Below are 5,898 nucleotides of genomic sequence, written 5' to 3'. Positions count from 1 at the left end.
AGAGCCAACATTACCTGTAATACTGAGAAATTGTAAGGGTGATAAATTACAGACCTTTTTAATAAGACCAGAGTAAAGAAAAGATGTCCATCACAGTCATTACTATTTAATATAATGTTAAAAAAAAAAAAAAAAGAAAGAAAAGAAAAGAAAAAAGAAATTGAGAAGAGCATAAACAAAGAGGAAACAAAATTATCACTTTTTACTGGTGATATGACGATGTACATAAAGAACTTTGGTCAACTAATTATCCATGGAAATAACAAATAACTTCAGCAAAATTGCTGAGTATAAGATAAATACACATAAAATACCAGCATCTCTGTATAATGCCAACAAAATCCAACAGGAAGATTTAGAAGGGAGAAAAGGCTCATTTAAAATAACTGCCGGAAATATTCAATACTTGGAAGTTTACTTGCCAAGTGACACATAGGAAGTACATGATTAGAAGTATAAAAGACTCTTTACCCAATAAAGACACAACAAATATTAATTAGTCGGGACCAAGCCAAGTCAATATAATAAAATATAACTTATTTTACTTACTCAGTTCCATACCAATCAAACTACCAAAGGACTTGTAGAATTAGGGAAAGAAAATAACAACTCATTTGCTTGTCGACCAGATTTCCCAGTTTCCATTTGCAAGTTTCTCTCTCAATTCCACAAGACAGGTAAAATTCAGTGATCCTTCCTTCAGGAAGGAGACAGAGAAAAGTAAAAACAGCATGTTTAACCTGGGAAGACTTTTTTTTTCTAATGAATTGGTGCAAAAATTAAGTAGGTAAAACCAAGAAAACAATTTATGGTCATAACAATTAAAAAAAAAAAAAAAAAAAAGGCACTGACAATCCTCAAACTTCAGATTAAGACAGTAACCCATTATGACTGCACCATCATGACCAAGAGTAGAAGGTAGAAATGTTGATCAAGAATGGAGGAAGAAAAGTTGGGGTGCAGAGAGAATCAAACATTTTTCGACTTGACCCAATGTTCTGATTTGTTTTGCTTGATTAAGAAAGGCTTCTATGAGAAGTTAGAGAATTAGTGGGACAGTGACGGGAAAGGAAAAAAGAAGGGTGTGGGGGCAGAGAGGAAGAGAGAAAGGGAGAAAGAAAAGAAAAGATAAAGTATCAGTTTAAAATAAATTATAAAGAAAAATAATGCAGCTTTTTATCCCAAAGGACAGAATTTTAAAACGTGTTCAGGTGACAAAGTATCAGGATAGTATTAAGGCGCCGAACTAAACGTCTAGAAGAATCCATTTCTGTAGCTTGAGTACATGCAAACACGTGTCTCCATCTTATTAAAAAAGACCATGTGTAAATCCAAAGGTAGCGGCTTAGATTCGCTAGCCTTCCACTCGTATATTTTCCGTCTCTCATTCTAATACCTTTCTTTCTCCCCTCCCCTCCCCCACCAGCACTCAGAATCCTTGAAGGAGGATACGCCTGCTACGTCCACGCGCATTTGGTAGCGTGGCCGAGCGGTCTAAGGCGCTGGATTAAGGCTCCAGTCTCTTCGGGGGCGTGGGTTCGAATCCCACCGCTGCCAGCTGGCTGGTATTTTTCCCCAAAATTGTTTTGATCAAGTCTTCTTTACATAACATCCCACGCTAAGTGGGCTTCCTGCACAATCGTTTCCCTTAGTACAACTAAGCTTTCGGGTGGACTTAACCGCTCGACCACTGACGCCGGTCCCTGTTACTGTCATTTCCTCTGGTCAACAGAAATTACGTCCCTCATTTGAAGTGTAATTATTGCAAATGTACTGAAAAGCATTTTGTAGCATCTCCTGGGGCATGTCTGAACAAATAAATACATTTAGTATATGGAGAATATGAACGTGTTGGGTTAATATGAGTTTATTAATGGATGTATTATTATTACTATCACTATGTGACGGATTGCTGTTAGACGTGATGAAGAGGAGTGTGAGTGGCTGTAGGTGTGACACGTGACAAGTTGAAGTAATTTATTAACTCATCATCTTCCCTAATCTCACTCCTCTTTCCTGGATTGCTGGAGCGAACGCAGATTAGCTGGGCTGGCTGAAAATATGACTGGTTATTGGACTGAGAGAAAAAATAATCTTTGGGATAGTAGAGGTTTGCAAAAAGAAACATCCTTTGATCCTCACTACAACTCTCTTGTGTTAATGATACCACTTCCCTCATTTTACAAATTTCACACTATTAGTACATAACGGAAAGGATGTGAGGACTGTAGGGAAGGGAGGAAGAAGGGGAAGAGGTTTGTTCTTTCGCTAGACTTTCATTGCCCAAGCCTACATTTCTATGACCAAACTCACATGTGCTATAATGGAAAAGGATGCAATTTTTTTTGGCCCTTAGCACTCTCCTCCAGAGAAGTCGAAGTGCGAGTTAAGCAACTTTAATCACCATTCTAGAAGCCTTCGCTAGAGGGCCTATTTACTAAATTAAAGTTGCACTGAGCCCGTTGAGATACTTATATACATTAAAAATGATGTGTATTGCTCTATACCAAGATAAGGTCGAAATGGGTTCGTGATTTAGACATAAAGGGTGATATTATAAGTAAGGGATAGATTTTCAGATCTTTGGAGAAGGGAGGAATTTATAACCAAACAAGAAACAGAGAATACTTATGAAATGCAAAATGGATAATTTTGTTTACATTCAATTAAAAAGTTTTTGCACAAATAAAATCAATACAGTCTAGATCAGAAAAGAAACAGAAAACTGTGAAATAATTTTGACAGGCAGTGTTTGAATAAAGGCCTCATTTCTAAAATATAGAGAGAACTGAGTCAAATTTATAACACAAGTTGCTCTCCAATAGATAAATGGTCAAAAGATATGAACAGACAATTTTCAGATGAACAAATTAAAGGCATATTTTACTCATAGGAAAAAATGGTCTAAATCACTATTAGAGAAATGCAAATTAAAACAACTCTGAAGTATCACTCCACATCTCTCAAATTAATTAAGATGACAGGAAAAGATAATGACAAATGTTTGGAAGGGATATAGGAAAATTGGGACATTAATGCATTGATATTACAGTTGTGAAAAGATCCAGCCATTTGGTCCAGCAATGTCACTCCTGGATCTATATCCCAAGAGCATAAGAGAAGGAAAAGGACCCACATGAGGAAAAATATTTGTATTCTATATTCTATATGTAGTTGTAAGAAATTGGAAATTGAGTGGATAGATGCCCATCAGTTGGGGAATGGCTGAATAAATTATGGAATATATTTATATAAATGAAATGGAATATTATTGTTCTATAAGAAATGAAGACTGAATGTGGATCAAAGCATAGTATTGTCACTTTTTTGTTTGTTTGTTTACTTTTTCTTTCTCATGATTTTTCCCTTTTGTTCTGAGTTTTTTCCACAACATGACTAATATGGAAATATGTTTTAAATTATTGAACATGTATAACCTATATTAACTTATTTCCTGGGAGGAGAGGGGGAAGGAAAGTAAAGGAAGAAGTGAGAAAAAACTTGTAAGTCAAAATCTTATGAAAATGAATGTTGAAAACTCTCTTTATGCGTAATTGGAAAAATAAAATACTATTGAGAAAAAATTTAAATGACATATAGCTTTTAATTTAAAACTATGCCTAAAGGACATTCTCTTTAAGCAATGCCATACTAGATTTATACCCCAGGGAGATCAAAGGGGTATTTGTACAAAAATATTTGTAACAATTCTTTTTGAGGAAGCAAAAAATTGAAAATTAAGGGGATATTTATCAACTAAAGAATGATTGAACAAGTTGTGGCATAAGATTGTGATGAAGTTCTATTATTTTCTAAGAAATAACGGGCAGAAGGAATGGGAGGGTGGAAAAGAAGTTAGGTAGAAGATCTATATTAAGCAAGGGAAAGTGAAGTGAAAATAACCTGGAAACAGTAACAGCATTATTGTAATTAATGATGATCAACTATGAATAACTTGGTGATTCTAATCAATACAATGATCCAAGACAATTCCAAAAGACTCATGATGAAAACATGCTATCCACCTCCAGAGAGAGAAAGGAGAAACTCTATGTGCAAACTGAAATATAACAATCTCATTTTTTTTTTTTTTTGCAATGTGGCTAATATGTCATCATGTCTGGCATAATTTTACATATATAAGATATTTTATTGCTTGCCTTCTCATTGAGTAGGAGAGGGGTAAGAAGGAGAGAAAGACTTTGGAATTCAATATTATAAAAGAATGGATAAAATAAAAGCGAGGGGAAGAAGACATACATATACTTTGCATACAGTTTATTCCTTAAAGGTGACGTGCATATAATGTATATATTTATTAAACATGATGCATTGCACACACAACAAAGTTGTGTGGCTTACACAAAGCCCATTTCACAAATTAGCACATAGACCAATAGCACAAATATCAATCCACAATAGTAATTAGGAAAGTATTCATTTACACTCTCAGCAAAGTGGCCTATATGCCACTGTAGTCTCCCTCTCAGGAAGGCTTGGGGATTCTCTACCCTTTTCTCTGAAACACAGTGCCAACAAAGAGGCAAAACAGGAAGTTCCCCCAACCGCCAAAGCACAGCCCTAAGGCACGGGCTACTCCTACTATAAATGCCCCTGCATAGGAGCCCCAGTATCTTTTGCTTTTTTGCGCTGACCATATTGATTCGGTCATCCACAGACGCAATAAGAATGCTCTACCACACCTCCGGCGCCAATAGTCCCTACGTACATTTGGGGTGGATTCTCTAAATTTCCCATCTCATTTCCTTTGCGCTTCGTCAGTTCTGCTTTGCTGCAGAGCACAGCGCTATCTCTGATGGGGGCACACCAAGCTGAGAGGTCCTGTGACAGAGAGGAAAGGACCCCAGGGTCTGGTATCTTGTCCTGCCAGGCCGTCTTCAGAACCTTCTGAAAACAATTCAAATGAGAAGTATTCCGTTTCCTGGCTTAACGCTGGTGCGCTGTCTGGGTTTCACAGGCATAAAACAAATGAGGTCAGCACAAAGGCTTTGTAGATCTTTCGGTCTCGTAGTCAGTGGAATACCTCTTCTCTCCCTCGCCTTCCTTGGGAACTTCCCAAACACTTACCTAGCTCTGGCAAACGTGTGTGTCATCCTCATTATCAAGGTGTACATCCCTAGAAAGTACACTATTAAGAAAACAGTTGTTATTTTGCCAAAGTCACGTTAACATATGCAAGATAGGAAAATTTATTTTTCCACTGCAGTTTTCCCCACTTTTTGATGTTTTGAAAACCAAAGAATTATTAAATTCTTAATTTGTATTTCTAATAGGGAGTAAGTGGGGAGGGGAGAAGGGAAAAACATGGGCTCGTCCGGGATTTGAACCCGGGACCTCTCGCACCCAAAGCGAGAATCATACCCCTAGACCAACGAGCCAGTTGAAAAAGCTCCTTGACTAGAATGCCTATGAGTTTATTTAACTTTGTCTGTTTCCATTATATTCAACAATCATTTCTAATTTTTTTAAATTAACGTCAAATTTCTCAATATTTAAGTCAATCATCAGACCTTAGCTAGAAAATCCAACTCCACGATTAATCTATATTGAACCAATTGTAATAACCTCAGAACGTAATCGTCTGAATTCAACTCTAAGTTCTGATTTTTTCTCAATTTCGTTCTAATGGGCAATCAATTCATATTTACAGGCACTGTATGCTAAGCTCTAGCGATACATTAAAAAAAAAAAAAAAAGCAGACAAGCTTCCTTACTTTTCTTCATTTCCGCTCCCTCTCTCAGAGCCCTAATTTAATTAGTAAATAAGCAGCTACTAGACATTTGTTCTGTGCTTTGCGAATATTTGAAAAAATACATTTGGAAAACTGCAATAACTTTGATGAGGTCCAAACTGTCTAGGAAGAATTGTTCAGGACC

At 36.5% G+C, this 5,898-nt stretch overlaps 2 non-coding genes across 2 annotated transcripts; one reads left to right on the top strand and one right to left on the bottom strand.

Moving 5' to 3' along the window:
- Positions 1-1,475: 1,475 nt before the first annotated feature.
- Positions 1,476-1,557, top strand: TRNAL-AAG (transfer RNA leucine (anticodon AAG)). Its single transcript has one exon. It is a non-coding gene; the product is annotated as a tRNA-Leu (tRNA).
- A 3,770-nt stretch (positions 1,558-5,327) lies between these two features.
- On the bottom strand, positions 5,328-5,399 carry TRNAP-UGG (transfer RNA proline (anticodon UGG)). The gene has a single exon. It is a non-coding gene; the product is annotated as a tRNA-Pro (tRNA).
- Between the last annotated feature and the right edge of the window lie 499 nt (positions 5,400-5,898).

The sequence above is a fragment of the Antechinus flavipes genome, chromosome 4, assembly GCF_016432865.1.
Source record: "Antechinus flavipes isolate AdamAnt ecotype Samford, QLD, Australia chromosome 4, AdamAnt_v2, whole genome shotgun sequence".
NCBI classification, from domain to species: Eukaryota; Metazoa; Chordata; class Mammalia; order Dasyuromorphia; family Dasyuridae; genus Antechinus; species Antechinus flavipes.
The sequence above is the reverse complement of the archived record's forward strand: the minus strand, read 5'-3'. Positions and strand labels throughout refer to the sequence as shown.